The 20,223-nt window shown below is 41.3% G+C and overlaps 1 long non-coding RNA gene across 1 annotated transcript; it reads right to left on the minus strand.

The window, feature by feature from the left end:
- Window positions 1-9,705: 9,705 nt before the first annotated feature.
- Window positions 9,706-18,805, minus strand: LOC140499310 (uncharacterized). The gene is made up of 2 exons (XR_011965354.1): window positions 18,632-18,805; window positions 9,706-11,298 (listed from the first exon to the last, which is right to left on the minus strand). It is a non-coding gene; the product is annotated as an uncharacterized lncRNA (long non-coding RNA).
- Between the last annotated feature and the right edge of the window lie 1,418 nt (window positions 18,806-20,223).

Consider the following 20,223-nt stretch of genomic DNA (forward strand, 5'->3'; position numbering starts at 1 on the left):
GGTAGAAGACACAAATGCAGATCATTAAAATGCATATCATAAAATAATTTTTTTTTTTTTAGAAAGAGAACATGGCATAATGTATAGATTGCTGGGACTTACTGCTAGGAAGCCCTGGGTTCACATCCTGCTTCTGACATTTACTAGCTGTGTGACTGTGGATAAATTGCTTAACTTCTCTGAGTCTTTAACTTCCTCATTTGTAATCCCTTTCATATCTGCCTCAAAGGGTTTTGTAAGGCTTAAATTAGATATTGTACCTAAAGCATAGCTGCATTGAGTCTCAGTTAATAAGTATCTGTCTGCATTTGTACTTTTCTGCATAAGGAAGTCACCTAACCTCTATAGCTTCCAAGGGCCTCAAGTTTCCTTATCTTTAAAATAAGAGAGTTGAAAATAAAAGGAAGAAATTTTAGAGTGGAGAAGAAAAGGGGGAAGAAGGATGGTGGTGGCAGGTAACACTTGGATCCCACTCTCATCAAAACTGGTTCAAAGAGGGAAGAATACACACACACACACACACACACACACACACACACACACACCATTCATTTGAGTTTAGAAATCTCTCTTATCCAACAGGGAAGTAGGGGGGAGGGGGATAAGAGAAAGGGGAGCAGTGGTAAGAGGGAGGGCAGATTAAGGGAGGCAGTGGTCAGAAGCAAAACAGACTTTTGAGGAGGGACAAAATAAAAGAAGGATAAACAACAAAATAAGATGGAGGGAAACACACAGTAAACGTAACTGGGAATGTGAATGGGATGAATTCACCTATAAAATGGAAGCAAATATGAGAATGGATTAGAAACCAGAATCCAACAACATGTTATGTCTAAGAACCATACTTGAAACAGAAAAATAGACATGAGAGTTAAAATAAGGGACTGGAACAGAATCAATCATGAGTCAGCTGAGGTTAAAAAAGAAAAAAGCAGGGGTAGCAATCATGATCTCAGTTAAGGCAAAAGCAAAAATAGACCTAATTAAAAGACATAATCAGGAAAATTACATTTTGCTAGAAGATATCATAGACAATGAAGTAATATTAAAAAGTTTTACAGCAAGTTTCTCTGATAAAAACCTAATTTCTGAAATATATAGAGAACTGAGCCAATTTGTAAAAATAAGAGCCATTCCAGTTGATAAATGGTGAAAGGATATATACAGGCAATTTTCAGAAGAAGAAATCAAAGCTATCTATAGTCACATTTAAAAAAAAGTGCTCTATATCCCTGTTGATTAGAGAAATTCAACTTAATTTTGGGATTCCACCTCACTTCCATCAGATTGGCTAACATGACAGAAAAGAAAAATGACAAAACTCTGGAAAGGATGTGGAAAAATAGGTACAACAATGCATTGTTGATGGAGTTGTGAACTAGTCTGACCATTCTGCAGAAGAATTTGGAACTATGACCAAAGAGTTAAGTGCATATCTTTTGACCCAGCAATACTATAAGTCTGTATCCCAAATTGCTTTTTAAAAAGAAAAAGAAAAGGACTTATATGTGCAGAAATATTTATAACAGTTCTTTTTGTGGTGGCAAAGAATTGGAAATCGAGGAAATGACTGAACAAGCTGTTGTATATGAATGCGATGGAATACTATTGTGCTATGAGAAATGATGACGGGAGTAGTTTCAGAAAAACTTGGAAAGACCTATATGAATTGATGCATATGAAGTGAGCAGAACCAGGAGATCATTGTACACATTAACAACAATCTTATAATATGATGGAATGTAAAAGATTTAGCTACTCTGAGCGATAAAATCATCCAAGACAATTCCAAAGACTAATGATGAAAAATGCTATTTACCTTCAGAGAGAAAAATGATGCACTCTGAGCACAAATTAAAGTAGAATTTGCTCATTTTATTTTCTTGTTTTTTCTTGTAACATAACTCATATGGAAATGTTTTGCATGATTTCACATGTACAATTGACATCCTATTGCCTGCCTTCTTAATGGGTGGGGAAAAGGGCAGAGGAAGGAAGAGAATTTAGAACTCAAATTTTTTTAAAAAAAGAATGTTAAACATTAAATAAAATAAAATTTCAAAATAAAATAAGAGAGTTGAACAAGAAGACTTCATTGGCTCCTTCCAGATTTAAACCTATGATAGTGTAATTTGAATTAAATTTATCTGTTTATGTGTCATGCCTCCTTCTACTAGATTTTATTTGTGTATCTCTACCAATATTTAGCATCGAATTGTACACCACAGGCATTTGATAAGTGCTTTCTGGATGAATGAACTGACAGCCTATAAGTCTACCCCTTCACACTACTATCAAAGTGATCTTCCTGATGCGCAGATCTGACTATATCACTCCCTAGCTTAAAATCCTGCAGCGATTCCCTATTGCTTCTAGAATCAAATCTAAAATCCTTGTTTGATATTTAAAGCCTTTCACAGGCTAACAACAGTAACATCTCTAGGCTTATAGCACCTTTCTGTATTTTCTTTCACACATACTCAGTTTCAGTCAAATAAGCCTAGTTGCATTCCTTGTGTAAGACATTCCATGAGGACATGAGCTGTTTCTTTTTAGTCTTTGAATCCACAGTGCCTGGCACAGTGTTGGTCACATAGTAGGCTTTTAACAAATCCTTGTTTGTTGAGTACTTAACCTCCATGTTTTAAACAGTCCTCCTGACTTGGCATATACTGTTCCCCTTTCTCCACCCTTTAGAATTCCTGACTTACTTCAAAGCTCAATCCAAGCACCACCTCCAACAAAAGACCTTTTGTGATCTTTCCCCATCAGTTGCTAGTGCCTTCCCTCCTCAAAACTACCTGGTATTTACTTTGTATAGATAGCATCCCCTGTGGAATTAACCAGTGATCCAGTTGTGACTGTGATTCCAGTCCCTAATAGGTCTGTTGACTACTCTTATGGTTCTGTGTATAACTATGAAAAGCTGTTCTATTGCTCAGAAGCCTCCACTCATGTACTCTCCATTACCAATCAGCTAGCTGACTCAATGAACTTTATGGTGATTGTGGGTCAGTCATTTCAATCATGTCTGACTCTTCATGACCCCATTTGAGGTTTTCTTGGCAAAGATACTGGATCATATTGCCATTTCCTTCTTCAGCTCATTATATAAATGAAGAAATTGAGACAAAGTGAAGTGACTTGCCCAGAGTCATAGAGAAAGTAAATGTCTGAAGCCAGATTTGAACTCAGGAAGATGGGTCTTCCAGGCTCCAAGTCCAGCACTCTATCCACCCAGACATCCAGCCACCCTCAGTGAGTTTTAACAAATATTATTTAGTAAGGTGGTATAGTAAGAATAGTTGGCATAAAATATTTCTTCTTCAAATCCTGGGTCACACACTCGCAGGATTCCCTTGAACTTTGATGGGGTGATGTAGCCATTCTGTCTCTAGGAGAGAGAGCCAGAACACATACCTTTCTTGAATCCATGGTTGGCATTCTTTCTCTGGTGGGTACATCTAGAGGCTGCCTCCTTCTTCTGGTGATCATGTGCATCCCTTCATCCTCAGTATATTTCACTCTGCTCTTGGCTGGATGCACCAGCTCCTACTGATCCAGCTTCCCCGGTGCCATGGTCAATATTGAAGGGGGAGAGTAAAGGAAGCGAGGGAAAGCCCTCCTCCTTCTTCCTCAAAGACAATTCCCTCTCTGGGACCTGGCTCTAACTCTCAAATTGTATCCTTGGAGCTGAAATCTCCTCCACTGGGACAATCCAACCATTGAACTAAGCAACTGCTGAAATTCCTCCAGCATTTAATACCCCCAGAGGCACTGTTAGCTTGTTTGGTTAGCCAATGGTTATTCACTTCTTGACCCCAATCAAAGTGGTTTACACCTTGTAAAGAGATCACTGGGGAGAAACCTTTCTGAGCATCAACATTTAAGACTATGCTCTGGAATTACATTAGCTGAGCTGAGAGGCAATCATATCCCCCATTCCTTACATATATATTTAATATATACATAATATATAAGGAACCATAAGGGATTTATTAAAGTTGGAAAGATGATATTTGTAACTCATGAGACCTTTCTCAGTATTAGGATAGTTGGAAGGAATATATATGTGTGTGTGTATATGTATGTAAGTATATATATATATATATTAGAGAGAGAGAGACAAAGAGAAAGAGACAGAGGGCACAGGGTGAGCGGAATATGAAGATGATATCCAAAAAAGATAATTGTGTTGAGAGGAATGTACTAGGACGAAGAGAAAGGGAGAGGTAGAATGTAGTAAATCATCTCATATAAAAGAGGTAAGAAAGAGCTTTTTACAATGGAGAAGAATGGGAAGGTGAGAGGGAATAAGTGAGCCTTCCTTTCATTAGATTTGACTTCAGGAGAGAATAACATACACACTCAATTGGGAATGAGAATTTATCTTACCCTATAGGAAAGCAGAGGGGAAGAGAATAAGAGAGGGGAGATAACAGAAGGGACAGCAGATAAGGAGAAGGGGTAATCAGAAACAAACTATTTTGCTGGGTAGATAGGGCTAAAGGAGATAATATAAATGGTGGGTGGGACAGGATACATATAGTTAGTCTTTCACAATATGACTTATAGAAGTGTTTTGCATGACTACGCAGGTATAACCTTTATCTATTTGCTTGCCTTCTCAATGAGGGGGGATGGGGAGGGAGGATGGGAGAGAATGTGGAACTCAAAGCTTTAAAAATGAATGTTAAAAATTGTTTTTACACTCAACTAGGATATATATGGACAATGAGGTATAGAAATCTAACTTGCTCTACAGGAAAACAGAAGGGATGGGGATAAGGGGTGGTAGTGATAGAAGAGAGAGCAGATTGGAGGAAAGGGTAATCAGAATACATACTGTCCTGGGGTGAGGGGAGGGGAAAGGGGGGAGAAAATGTGAAATTCAAAATTCTGTACAAGTGAATGTTGAAAACTGAAAATAAATAAAGATAAATGATTACTGACTGACTGATATTACCCATAGTATTACAGCATCTGCTTCATAGGGTCATTGAGGGTCAAATGAGCCAAGGGAAATAAAATGCTTTGAAAACTTTGAAGTGATATGTGTTTGTTATCACTGTTCTTCTCTCAAACAGATTCTTGTTGAATAACCAGTCTGGTCCCTCCTTCCGTGAGAAGAGCCAAGATCACAAACACTTCATTGTCCCTGTGGATTCCAGCCACCTTGTCTACCAAGCTCCCTGTAACATGGCAACGTTTTGAGGTGTTCATTGCACAAGGGAGACCAGCCATTCTGGCCAACCACCCTCGCCTCTTAGGTGGTAGTTGTGTGGTTGTGTGTAGATTGTGCCCACCCAGGGACTCCCACAAGGTTGGGAGAGGAAATCCAGACTCCTGTATATCCACTCACTAGAGACCCTAGGCCCTATCCCTCCTGCTGGCCCCATGTCTATGAAATGCTCTAGCCAGGAACTAGCTGGCTTACTGAGCAGGCCCCAGGGCCAGAGGAGGCTGGCAGTGCCCAAGGCCCAGGAAGATCTGGGGCAGATGGCGGCCTTATCTGCAGGTTGACCAGACTCATTACAGATCTGTGGCCTTGTTCTCCCTGCAGGTCAAGGCACTTGCTAGATTATTCACAGGCCCAGTCTGTGCTTAGTACAGGGGCCCAATCAATACCCCTTCCCAGAGTGGCTGCTCGGGTGCCAGGTGTATCAGATAATTTCCATCCTCTGGCTGTCTCCCACTCATGTTGAAAGGGCTCCTTCTCACCCACTCACCAGCTTTGAATGAACCATCCCACTCATCCTTCAAGACTAAACTCAAATATCACAACTGTTCCATTTCTGAGTCAGTAAATCTGCCCTTCCCCTGAAATGTCAACTTGAAAAACCTAAGATGCTGGCATTCACAACCCCTTGGGGGAATAGGTTAGTGCAAACATTAAGACCCCCATTTTACAGATGAGAAAACTGAGCAAGGTTCAGAGAAGTTACATGACTTGTCCACAGTCACCCAGTGAGTGTTAGAGGCAAGATTGGAACCATGGTCCTCCCAACATGCTCTCCAGTGTATGGCAGAGGCTTCTGATAGACAAGATTCTGATAGACACGACTTGGTTTCTTGCCCTAACTATATCACAAAACCACTGGGCTTTGGGCAAGTCACTTAACTTGGGCCTTAATTTAGGTGTCAAAGGAGATGGTTGGATGAAGCCTTCTGTAGGGTACCTGGCACATAGGAAACCCTAAACAGACACTCAGCTTGTGATCTATTTCTCTCCTTTCCCTCCCTTTCTCGATCTCTCTTTCCTTTCCTCTCCCTTTCATTTTCTTCTCTCCCTCCCTCTGGCTCTCTATCTTCCCTCCTTCCCCCCTCTCCCTCCCTATCCTGTCTTCCATCTTTCCCTCCCTCTCTTTTCCCCTCCCTTCCCCTTCCTCCTTTTGCTTCTTCTTTCTCTACCTCCCTCTCTTCTCCCCCCTCCCCTCCTTTCTCTCTCCTTTTCCTTTCCTCTTCACTTTTTTCTCTCCCTCTCACCCTCCCCTCCTTTCTCTCTCCCTCTTTCCTCCTCTTCACTCTTTTCTCTCCCTCCCTCCCTCCTTTCTCTCTCCCTCTTTCCTCCTCTTCACTCTTTTCTCTCCCTCCCTCCCTCCTTTCTCTCTCCCTCTTTCCTCCTCTTCACTTTTCTCTCCCTCCCTCCCCTCCTTTCTCTTCCTCTCTCTCCCTTTCCTTCCCTCTCTCCCCTCCCTTTCCCCACCTCCCCCTTTAAGACTCCTCCCAGTTCTGACAATTCTTCGGATCTGTCATTCCCAGCCTTTAAAATGATAAAAAAACACTAAAAAAAGCCTGTCCCTTAAGAGTCAGAAGGAAAGAGTTCTTGTCTCTTTAAAAGAAGAACGGGGAGGGGAGAGGGAGGAGGAGGAGGGAGGAGGAAAGGGGAAGGCTCTTGGGTGTGAAAAAGGGAGGGGGAGCACGTAAGGGACGTAAGGGACGCCGGGAACCAGACCGCTTGTCCCTCTTCGATTGAGCATGCGTGGAGGCATGAAACGCAATCCGGCTGAAGGCTCCCCTGCCCTTTCCTCTGCGCATGCGGGTCTCCAAACTCTAACAACAGGGCTTTCGCAGGTGGGCGGAGACAGCCACGGCAGCTCTTCCGTCCCACATTCTCCCGCGCGCTCGGAGGCGACTCCGCCTTCTTCCCCTCCCTCCGCCCCTCCCCCAGCCCTGCTGCGCACCTGCGCACAAATCCACCCTGGCCCCCTGGGGTTCTCGAGGATTCTCTTCTCCAAAAGCATTAAAAAATTCCCGCTTCTGGGAATTGGGGCTGGGGTCTGGAAGTGAAGACGAGACCCTCCAAGCCCTACCATTCAAGAAGAGACAAAAAATGAATTTTCCTACTTTATTTTCTTCAATAACGTCTTCTTCCCTTCCCACCCCCAAAACCCCCACTAATAAGAAAAATACTCAGGAATAAACATTCTTTCTTCAAAAATAAAACCAAACCCAAAACGCCCCCACCTCCAGCTTCGTAGCTCTGGGGAGTCAGGAGGCAGCCTGGAGGAGGGGGCTGGATTGGGGACCAGGCGTTGTCCAGGGTCCTGGCCTGGCCTCGTGTCATCTGGGTGCCCCGCAGGGGGTCTCAGAGAGGGTCCGAGTAGACGCAGGGGTTCTTCACCCAGGGTCTGTGAACTCTTAAAAAGTGCTAGGACAGCTGCACTGGCTCCCTTACTCCTCTCATATTTTACGTCCTTAAAAGGGTGATTCTGAGCTGGGGTCCCCTAGGTTTCTCCAGACCACCAAAGGGGGCCAGGTCAAGAGCCCAAAGACTTGTGATCCCAAGCCCCGTCCCCTAAGAGAGTGCTGCTTCCTATCCCTGAATCAACCGGTGATGTAGGATTAATTAAACGCCACTTTTGCCTAGCTGAGAGCTTTCCTAGACACAGCTACCAAATTAATCCACCTACAGCCTGGACTAAGATCTGGCCATGGTCCTCCACTGCTCAAAAAAATTTCAGGACCTCTCTATTGTTTCTAGGATTATTTAGATAATCTAGATTATTTAGATAAATTTAGATTTTGATGTGGCTTTTAAGACCTTCCCCAATCTAGTCCCACCCACCCTAACTTTCCAGCTGTATTTCATTCTGCCTATCCTGCACAAACCAAGCTGGACTGTGGGCTATTTCCCCTTTGTCTCTTGACTCTGGACTTTGCCACCGCTGGAAGTCCTTGTCCTTCAAGGCCCAACTTAGATACCCTCCTCCATGAGGCCTTCCATGATGCCTACAGCTGGAAGGAATCTCTCTTCCTCATCTGATTTCCCTAGAGCACTTTGGAGTTCTTTTTTGTCTCCATCATGGTCTGCCTTGAATTATACTTATTTTGGTACAGAGTAGGATAGCCATATGGGCTGGACCTGTCATTTCATGGGTAGAGGGAACTCCCTTGACAAATGCAGGTCATCACCACCTCTGCAAGTTTCAGCTGCAGAAAGTTGCCTAGAACACTGGAAGAGGTTGACTTAGCCAACATGTATCAGAGATGGGACTTGAACCCAGGCAACTCTTTGCCCACTGTGTCACTGACACAGAAGTCTCACCTGCTGGCTTGGTAGGTGCTTAATAAATGATTGTAGATTGATTGGTCTGTGTACACGACACAGACCTTCTCCCCCCCCCACCCCCCCCAACAGCAATGTTAAATCCTTTAAGGCAGGAACTGTGTTTCTGGCTTTTCTTCTATCCCTAACCTCACCTCACAGGTCTGCCATGAAGATCAAATGGAATAATATTTGTAAAGTGCTAAGCACAATGCCTGGCACATAGCAGTCACTCCGATCAAGTTATCAATCAAAAAACATTTATTAAGTGCCTACTATGTGTCAGGAACTATGCTAAGTGAGGCGCATGCAGAAAGAAGCAAAAGAATGTCTCTTCCATCAAGGAATTTATAGCTGTTTGTCTTTCATTCTCATAGAGGACCATGACATCAGGGAGGTGATACCATGACTTGCAATGAATTGGATTTAAGTGAGGCAGGGCTGTGCAAAGTTACCGACCTCACTTTCTCCTCTGGAGCCATCTGGGTTCAGTGGAAAGTTATAGATCAGGATGACTGGAGATGGCCCTAGCCTTTAAGGAACTTACAGTCTACTGGGGGAGAAAACATGCTGAGAAATACATACAAAGTAAGCTATGTACCAGATAAATAGGAAATAATTAAAAGGTGGAAAGAACTGAAAGTAAGAGGGATTGGGGAAGGTTTTCTTCCCTCCTAGTTTCTTTTTTTGTATCTCTAGAGTTTAGCATAGGTTTATGATAAATATCTGTTAAACTGAACCATAGCCTGTCCTCAATAAATTTACAATCCATTTGGAAATAAATAGCCCAAAAGTGAGAGAGCATATATAAAAATCATGTCAAAGTGTGTGGTGTGGGAAAGGTGGAGAAAGAAAATACCTTTAGTATATATTCCAGTATTCAAATATACAGTACACATTCAGTATTTAGAGTTGTGGACTTGGAGTGAGGAAGACCTGAATTTGAATCCAGTCTGTGACAGTTACTGGTCATATGGACCCTGAGTAAATTACTTAACTTCTCTGGGCCCTAGTTTCTGTATCTGTAAAATGGGGGTGATTATTATATCTGGGTTATTGCTACACAGGTTTGTTGAGAGAAAATATATAAAGCATTTTGTGAACCTTAAGGCACCATTCAAATGTAAGTTATAATTATCATGCTTAATTATATTCAATTCAGTTTAACAATCACTTCTTTAATCAGTCAAGATGTACAAATCATAGTCCTAAGTACTAGGATACAAAGACAAAAAGAAAATAGTCCCTGACTTCAAAGATCTTCCATTCTCTGAGGGGAATACATTTACTCCGCAAGTAAATACGAAGTTATCAAACTAATTCCAGGAAGGAGAAGCCTTCTCTGTCAATGGCTTCACAGAGCATCCATTCTCTTGCCAAAGACAAAATTGTGGCATGAGTTAGAAGTTTAGACCTTGCTAGAAGTGGCCCCTGGGAAAGTTCTTTTAGACCATATCTTTTAAATCCTGATTTCCGCCAGGAAATATACTTTCAGCCACAATTTGAGTGGGCCACATGAAGTTGGAAAGGCTAAGGAATCTCAATGGGAGTGGAGCCCAAGCTCAATTTGGGAGTTTTGCCCAGAGCTTGAACTTTGTGTGAGGGGAAACAAGCCAATTGGTGATAAAGTTATGAAATTTTGTATGTGAACAATTTTCTATTTTAAACCCTAGATGGAACTGAGAAAACACCAGGAAGGAGAATTCCAGAAATGTTCCTGGGTATGGATGCCAACCTGCCTTCTCAACAGAGCACAACCAACTTTGAAGAATTGAGATTAATATTGCAGAGGGCAGCAGAAAGGTGAGTGTCATGTGGGAGTCAACTCCAACCTATAACCTGAAGAAGAACAGGAATTGTATGATATTAAGAGAAGATGGGGCTGGTCCTGTGGCAAGAGAGAGGGATGGCAGGTGGGTGGTAAGGGTGTTTTACTAGCATTCTTCCAATGTCAGGAGAAAGAGAGGATGGTTCAGCAGGTTGAGTGGACCCCCTGTGGCAAATCTAGGGGAGAACATGGGCAAGAGCCACACAGAGTAGGCAGATGTGGATGAGTTGCCATCTGAGTTGGAGAGAACATCCAGATTGATGAGATCTCAGGTCTACTTGAGAATCTGACTGGATGTATGATTGATAGATAGATGATAGATAAACAGATAGATAGATAGATAGATAGATAGATAGATAGATAGATGAATATAGGGATAGATGAAAGCTCTGAGAGACAGTTTCTGGGTAATTAATAATCAATTTATTAATTAGTCTAACCAGTAATCAATAAAGTAATGGTCAGTGCTTTCTCTTGGTAACCAAAGACAAAAATCATCAAGTTCCTGAAAACCTTAAATACTCTTTTGAAAGGGAATGCCCCTGAGAAGTGAAAATCAACCCTGATTGGTGGATATTTAATGAGGAGGTGGGGTAGAAGTCTTCAGCTCTTCCTGCTGAGAATATGGCTTGATCTTGAGACTCAGCTGACTACAGCAATCTGGAAAGGGGAATTCATTTCCAGTGGTCGGTTTTCTCCTTCATGAGTTGGGCCACCCTAAACTCTAGTGGAGGGGTACAGGGATAGGGGCTTTTTCCCTTGGGGTAAGAATCACCCACACTGCATTCTGTTTACACTCTAAATAGAAGGTCTCCCAGTTGGTTGGGGTTCAGCCCAAGATGGAAGAGCATGTTACTTGAGGGTTAGGGGTAATCTCAATCAGTCATGTTCTTCAGAGGTTGACCTTCCATAGGAGCTGGACCTTAATGAAGAAACAGAGGAGAAAAGACTGGTCTCAATTTAACAACTGGTTATTAATATAACAGTAAAATAATTTTTCTCTATGTATATATGTACATATGTATCACATAAACACATATGCATATATATATATATAAAATCATTCAATTAATCAGCAAAGCATTTATTATGGACTACTACATATTTTTTTTTAAACATGGGCCAATGTATGAATTTGGTTTGCTTGACTATGCATATTTATTGCAAGAGTTTTATTTTTCATTGTTTTGTTCAACTGGGAGGGAGTGATTGGAAGGTGAGAGCAAAAGAAAATAAATGCTTCTTTTTAGAAAAAAATAAAATTAAGGGAAATTAAATTCCTTATTAAAGGAAGCATGTTGCTTCCTTTATATGTAGTCCAAGAGTCTTGTGAGCTTGAAATCCTTTAGCTCTTGTCATGGTGTAGCATGACAGATTGTATCTAACAACTCATGCCCTCAGAGGTCTTTTGGAAAAAAAAAAGATTGTAAATTGATGAAGCTTAGCACATTAATGTAAACGTGATTATGTCAGTGAAATTTTAGCCTACAAACAAGTGGACAAAGCTTTATTCACCAAAATAGGGATTTGCCCAATCAAATAACTACTTTTTATTAGGAATTTAATTTTTTGTTCATTCAGTGAGCCTTTCATTGTTGTTGTACAGTCATGTCCGACTTTTCTGGACCTGGTTTGGGGTTATCTTGGCAAAGATAATAGAATGGTTTACTATTTCCTTCTCCAGTTCATTTTACAGATGAGTAAACTGAGGCAAACAGAGTGAAGTGACTTGCCCAGAGTCACACAGTTAATAAATGTCTAAGGTCAGATTTGAACCAAGAAAGATTAGTCTTCCTGACTCCAGACCTGGAGCTCTATGAATATGACGCCACCTAGTGGCCCCTCAGCTACCCTTAACAAATCTAATAGTAACTCCCACCTTTCAGTCTGGTGGAGAAAACCCAAAAGGGAGAGGGAGGTGGCCAAGGTCCATGAAAGCATCGTATGATCATTGATACAGGAGAGATTTTAGTGTCTGTTTAATTCAATCCCCTCATACAGAGATAGAATACTGGGAACAGAAGTGGACACTGCAACTTGAAATGAGACTACCTCCAGAAGAGGCAGCCAGGGGATAAGTGGAGGTGAGAGTAAAGTCATCAGACATTTATTAAGTGCCTACTCTGTGCTATCTTTGTAGTCAGAGGACCTGGATTCAAATCACAACTCTGCCAGTTTAGAGTGATCTTCTGTAAAATGAAGGCATGGCAGTAGATGACTAGCAAGGTACCTTCCAGTTCTAAATACTGTAATCCCTAAATTAGGGGAGCAATCCCAAAAGGTAAAGATAGCTCTTCTAGGACCCATTCTTTCTTTCCTTTCAATGTTTCATCAATTATGTACTTATTTATTTTTAACATTCATTAAAATTTTTTTGAATTCTAAATTCTTTCCCTCTCTCCCTCCCTTTACCCACTGTAAAAGCAAGTTATATGTGAGAAATCATGCAAAACATATTCCCATGTTAGCTATTTTGAAGAAAGAAAACAAGAAAAATAAAGAGAAAAAATTATGCTTCAATTCTCTGTCTCTCTGGAAGTAGATAGCATTTTTCATCATAAGTCCTTCATAATTGTCTCGTCATGGATCATTGTATTGTTCAGAACACCTCCATCATTTACAGCTGATCATTGTACAATATTGCTGTTACTGTGTACAACGAACGATCTCTTGGTTCTTCTCATTTCACTTTACATCAGTTCATGTAAGTCTTCCCAGGTTTATCTGAAACTACCTTGTTCATCATTTCTTATAGCATGATAGTATTCCATTGCAATCGTATGCCACAACTTGCTCAGCCATTTCGCAATCAGTTTCCAATTCTTTGCTACCACAAAAAGAGCTGCTTATAAATATTTTTGTACACATAGATCCTTTTCCTTTTTCTTTGATCTCTTTGGGATACAGATCTAATAGTGATATTTCTGGGTCAAAGGACATGAACAGTTTTATAGCCCTTTGGGCACAGTTCAAATTACTCTCCAGAATGGTTAGATTGGTTCACAACTCCACCAATAATGCATTAGTGTCTTGGGACCATTCTTGCTAGGGTATGATGGAGCTACAACTGAGGAAAAAATGTAAGAGTTTCTGAGTCTCTCTGAAGACTTTCACACACACACACAGAGTATTAATTTGGGATATGGATATTTGATTTCAGGTTGTTGGCACAGTCAAGGGGTTTGAATTAACTCAGAGTGCAATATCAAAGTTAGCCACCAGATGTCTCTCTAGTCAATAGTCTCTATTGTACTGGTGCCATCGCCACCTCTGCCACCATGTTCTTCTGGCTAGGATCTTGGACCCTGCTGATTGCTGAACACTCTTATCTACCTGACTCCAGAAATCCAAACATACCATCTTCATGATGCCTGTACTATCCTCCTCCCTGCCTTAACAGCTTTCCCCCTCCTGCTCTGGAAAAAGTAATCTAATCCATTTCTTCTGGAAATGGCTCATCATTTGGTTTTCCTATGGCTCCATTAATCATGCTGGTGATTTTACCTTCAGTGCCCACACTGCTCTATGTGTGCTGCAACTCCCTCCCCCCCATTAGAATGTAATTTCCCTGAGGGCAGGGAGTTGTCTCCCTTTTGTACTTGTATCTCCAGCACTTAATGCCTTGCATAGTAAATACTTAATAAATGCTCATTCATTCATTTCATTATATCTATTACGCCTGCAAGGGAGAAGCCATTTTTAAGCAGTCTACAATATTGATAAGGCTGCTAGCTAGAGCCCAAACCTGAGCCCACCTTCACAGCAGAATTTCTTCAGTTGTGTCTGAAGCACCATTTGGGTACTCTATCCAGTGAGGCACCTAGCTGCTCCTTCACAGCAGAATAAGCCTGGGCTGTTTTTCCATTATCCCTTACCTTTGGGGGAAAAAGTGAACAGAGTTCCCCTTGTTTATGGGTCCTAGTCTAGGAGATTATGATGAAATATTAAAATATGGAAATTGCTATAATTATATTTTGGTTTCGATTTTATCTTCATGCTAATGATTCTCAGATCTATGTATCTAGTCCTAACTTCCAGACTTGCATTTCCAACTACCTTTCAGATATCTCAAAGTGAATGCCCAGTAGACATTATAAATTCAACGTGTTCAGAACTGAACCCAAACCCTCCCTTCTTCTGAACTTTCTTATTGTTGAGGGCACTACCATTTTCCCAGTCACCCAAATGTGCACCCTGTAAATTTCATCTTCAGAACATTTCTCTGTAGGTTCCCTTCTTTCTTCCAACACTGGCTCTGCTTCGGTATAGTCCCTCATGAACCCATGTCTGGACTAATGCCATAGTGCTACAGTTCTCTCCATCACAAGTCTCCCCCTACTCCAGTTCATCCTCCACTCAGTTACCAAATTAATCTTCCTAAAGCACAAATATGATCATGTCACTGATGTTCAGTAAACTCCAGTGGCTCCCTGTCCCCTCTAGGATCAAATATAAAATCCTTTGTTTGGCATTCAATGCCCTTCCCAACCTTCCCAGTCTTCTCATACTTCACCTATGCTGCAATCCATCTCCCAACTCTAGCATTCTCACTGTCTGTTCCCCAGGCCTCATTTCCACCTTTGACTTCCTTCAAGTTTCAGCTAAAATTCTACCTTCTACAAGACTTTACTGATCCTTTTCAATGCTAATGTCCTCTCTCTGTTGATTATTTGTGATTTATCCTGTACATATCTTATTTGTACTTCCTTGCTTGTCTCCCTCATTGGACTATGAAACCACTGGAGTGATTTGCCATTTCCTTCCCCAGTTCACTTTACAGATGAGGAAACTGAGGCAAACAAGGTGAAGTGACTTGCCCAGGATTACACAGATAGGAAGTATCTGAGACTGGATTTGAACTCAAGATAAGTCTTCCTAACTCCAGACCCAGTGCCCTATGAACAATGGCGCCATCTCGCGGCCCCTTAGCAAAGCTCCTGACATACAGCAGCCTCTTGATAACTATCTCATTGATTTACTGGCTCCCTTCCCCATCTCCTTGGAATGCTTCACTCTCAGTTATTTTTACTCATTACCCACGGATATAGAAACACAACATGGAAGTTCATTGAAGCTTTAATGTAGAATAAAAATGATGAAAAGGAAAATGTGTAAACTCTCCTCTACTGGAGATACGGTCAAAGCTCACAACTATTTGTTCCTTCATACCTTTTACCTCCTAAGTCTTCCATCTAGATGGACAAATCTGTGTGCATGCACAGCCTTGCATCATAAAGAATGTGAAGGGGGAAAAAGAAAGGGGGAGGAGCAGTGAGGAGGAGGAGAGAGAGAGATGGGGAGAGAGAAGGGAGAGAGAGAGGAGAGAGACAGAGAGAGAGGAAGAGAGAGACAGAAATAGAGAAAGACAGAGTTAGATAGAGACAGACAGAGACACAGACAGAGAGAGAGAGAAAGAAAGAAAGGAAGAAAGAGAAAGAGAGAAAAGAGACAGACAGACAGAGACAGACAGAGAGATGGAATGGGACTCAGCAGTGGATAATCCCCTGAAATCTGAATTTCAAATTACCCGACAGTCTTCATGCTGCCCCCTCAGCAGTTCCATGCTGCCTTTCCATGTTCTAGCGTATCTCTAAGTTTGCCTTAACAAGCAGGTGTGTTTCCTCTTTACAGACACAGACAGCTGCCGCACAACAGATAGAGATCTCCAAGAATTTGTCTGTTTTTTTGTGGAGGTGATGCCAGGAGAAGGAGCACTGGAGGGAATCTACTGTTGGCTGTGTTCTGCCATGTTTGGGTCTGGAAATTACAAACTGACTTTGCATAGATTTTTCTGGGCCTGTTTTGCTCCTGGCTAAATTTGGGTTCCAGAAGGGTCAATCCATACAATTTATCTTCTTCATGCTGTTCAATAGGTGATGTCATCTGTGGTCAGCCAGGTGGGGTGGGGATGGATTCCCTTTTCAAAGAAGGAAGAAAAGAAAGTCTTCAGGAAAGTCCTGTTGCCTCTTTTCTGAGGATATTTCTCCAGGCCTTCTTATTTCTCTCAATATTACTTTGAGACCAACTTAATATTCAGATTGCTACTCAGAACAATCATTATGACTTCAGTATATAGCTTCATGAGAGGCTTGATAAGTTACTTTTGCAGCATAGGGGTTAGAGTATTGGGTTTAGAGTCAGGAAGATCAGAGTGCAAATTCTGCCTCCAATGTTTATTAGCTGTGGAGCCCCAGGCAAACCATAGCAGCTCTCAGTTTCTTAAATTTATTTTTTTCAATTAGCAAAAACTTTTTTTCTTACTCTCTCTCCCCTTCATTAAAAAAGGGGAAAAATACCTTGTAATAACAAATGTGAATAATTAAAGAAAACCAATACCCATATTAGCTACATCCAGAAATATATACATACATATGTATATATGTGTGTATATATGTATATGTATGTGTATGAATGTATATAGATGTATGTGTGTATATATGTATGTGTGTGTTGAATATGTATGTATATGTTTATATATGTATGTGTGCGTGTGTGTGTATATATAAAATTCTGCATCTTGAGTCTATCCCTCCCTGTCAGGAGGTAGCATATTTCATCATTGGTCTTTATAACTATGATTGGCCACTGTGTTGCTCAGAGTTCCTAAGTCTTTCATAGTTGTTTGTCTTCACAACATTGTTGTACAAACTGTTCACTTAACTTTTCATCAGTTCATACAGTTCTTCTAGGGTTTCTCTGAAACTGTGCCTTTCCATTTTTCCTATGGCACAGTAACATTCCGCTCCATTCCTGTACCATAACTTGTTCAGTCATTCCCCAGTTGATGGGCATCCTCTTAATATCCAGTTCTTTGCCCCTACAAAAAAAGCTGCTACCAATATTTCCTACTTCTTTTTGATCTCTTTGGTATATAGGCTTAGCAGGGGGTCAAAGAGATCCATGCAGGTAAAGACTTTTTCCAACCTCAGTTTCCTCATTTGTAAAATGAAGGGATTGCACTTAATAGTTTCTAAGATCCTCTCAGCTATAAATCTATGATCCTATGTTCATTTTAGAGGACATTTTAGAGACATGAGCAAAAGGAATGATGTGAACACAGTATGGAGAAAGTAGATGGCCTGATGAGAATGGGGAATGGGGAATAAACAGTCCAGTTTGTCTGAAAGTCAGAGTGTTTGAAGAGAAGTAGTAGGAAAAGCAGCCAGATGATAGAAGACCTGTAGTGACGAGCTTGGGATTTTATACTTTAGTAGGCAATGGGGAGCCATGGAAGGTTTTTGAGCAGAGGTGTAGCGTTGTTTGAGTATATTAGAAAGATTACTAGGCAATAAATAGTGTGAAGGATGGGAAGAGACTGGAGGCAGGAAAACAAGGAAGTTATTACAATAGTCTAACAAAAAAATAAGGTGTGAGCTAGGGCAGATACTGTGGGTATCAAATAAGTTGGGAGAGGGACTTGTACATAAGATACTGAGGAGGTAGCTAGGTGAGAAGAGTTGAGAGAATGCTGGACTTGAAGTCTCCAGGACTGCCTGAGTTCAAATTCTTCCTTGGATACTTACCAGCTTTCTGACTCTGGGTAAGTTTTATAACTTGCCTCAGCATCAGTTTTCTCTTCTGTAAAATGTACCTATTTATAATAACAATCAATTGGTAAATAATTATTAAGTGCCTAGTATTATATGAGGCACTGTGCTGAGTGCTGGGGATACAGAAGGATGCAAAAGACAACCCCTGCCCTCACGGAGCTTACGATCTAATGGGGGTGACAACCTGCGAATAAATAAATACGCAGCAAACTATCTACATGATAAATAGGACGTGATTAAGAGGGAAGGTGCGGGAGTGAAGAGGGGCTGGGGAAAGCTTCCTGGAGGAGGGGGGATTTTTAGCTGAGTCTTAAAGGAAGCCAGGGAGGTCAGTAATCAGAGGGCAGGGGAAAGAGAGAGAGTTCTAGATATGAGGGACAGCCAAAGAAAATTGGAGCATCTGGTTTGTGGAACAGCCAGGAGGCCCATGCCGCTAGAGAGAAGTAACAATTAAAGTCTAAGAAGTCTGGAAAGGTTGGATCCTACGCAGGGCTTTGAATGCCAAGCAAAGCACTTCTCTCTTTGGGTTTCCTAAGTATATTATAAGTAAGTACATATTAGCACAAAACATACGTAAAAACCTCCTTAAAATGCTACAAAAATTGAGCTCTTTTCTTTTAAATTACACAATCCCTAAAAATCAGTATTTCAGTTTTTATGCCTTATAAATTTAAGTGACCTGTAGACAAAGCCCTATCATCTCACCCTGGTTCTGGTTCCAGTTGGATCAGATGGCCTCTGAGGTCTTTTCCAGTCCTGTCATTCTAGGGTTCCCAAAAGGAGCAAAACACCCTGGAGATCTGGCAGTTTTCACAAGGTTTCATTCAGTGGACTTTCTATCTTTACACCCACAATGCTTTTCAGATTTATGAGGCATGATTTCTCTAAACAGCCAAAAGGTCAAAGTACATTAGATGATTATTCTAAACCATTGTGTTAGTTATTCCTGAACTTAACTACCTTCCGGAACAGTTTGTATAAATCTGGCAGCTCCTCCATGGTTAATTCCAGAAAGTACATTCTGGTCTTTACCAATACGGCAGGGGGTGGATGGAACACCATCCAAAATCCGTCTTGCTGTCTCTCTAATGAGCCCACACTCTTACCTGGCTGCTTCTCTGGGGCAGAGAACTTTGACTGTGGTAAGTGAGCCCTTTGAGCTTCTGTATAAATAATGAAAGTCATTTTTCTCAATAGTTGGGTATCAGCTCAATATGTGGCATTTCTTTCTATGGTCAGATGAGACCAAAGTTGGAGGGCTCTGTTGACATCTCAGATGTTGTGTGACCCTGGGCAAGTCACTGACATCACTGAACCTCAGTTTCCTTATCTGTAAAATGGGAGTAAAAATATCTATCTCATCAAAGATCAAATGAAGTAATAGATATGAAGTGCTGGCCAGAGCTTAATGTCAGTTAGGATGATGATGATGATTTATAAATGAAAGTGCTATTGGTTATAAGGAATACCATAGCAAAAGAGGAGTAGGTGGAGGGCATAGGGATGTATATTCAAAGCTATTTCTACTCTCTATAATGAAAGTAAGAAGCACTATAATTTGGAGAGGAGTGTCCAAAGGCAACCTGAGGGCTACACTTGGCCTTCAAGACTTGGAATGAGGCCAGAAGCAAATTCAAATGTAATGGGAAATGTTTAATGAAACAAATAAAAATACAGTTAGACACAAACAACATTACATTTTAAAACTAAGTCAACATGTGACCTATGGGGATATTTAGGCAGGAATTTGTGGTCCCCATATCTATTTGAGTCTGGTAACACTTTTATAGGGACAGCTAGGTGGTGGTAGATAAGCACTAGGCCTGGAGTCAGGAAGGTCACATGTGGCCTCAAACACCTATTAGCTGTGTGACCCTGGGCAAGTCACTTAATCCTATAGACCTCAATTTCCTCATCTATAAAATGAGCCAGAGAAGGAAATGGCAAACCACTCTAGTATCTCTGCCAAGAAAACTCCGGAAGTTCATGGAGTTACGAAGAATCAGACATGACTGAATGACAGCTACCACTGTTACAATAGATAGAAAGCTGACCGGAGAGTCAGGAAAGTCTGCATTCTAATTCTACCTCTAACACATATTGGATATATGACTTTGCAAGAGCCACAATTTCCTGTGCTCCCAGATAACTCTCCAAGACCTAAATTGCCGGGGAGGTGCTAAGATGTAGTGGTGGAAGGAGCCCCAACTTGGGAGTGCCTCTTACCCTTGAAAATCACAGATCCAGACCAAAAATAAAGTGAAAAGACTGGCTTCTATGTCCCACCTTTCTTCTTT

This window comes from Notamacropus eugenii, chromosome 4, assembly GCF_028372415.1.
Source record: "Notamacropus eugenii isolate mMacEug1 chromosome 4, mMacEug1.pri_v2, whole genome shotgun sequence".
Lineage (NCBI taxonomy): Eukaryota > Metazoa > Chordata > Mammalia > Diprotodontia > Macropodidae > Notamacropus > Notamacropus eugenii.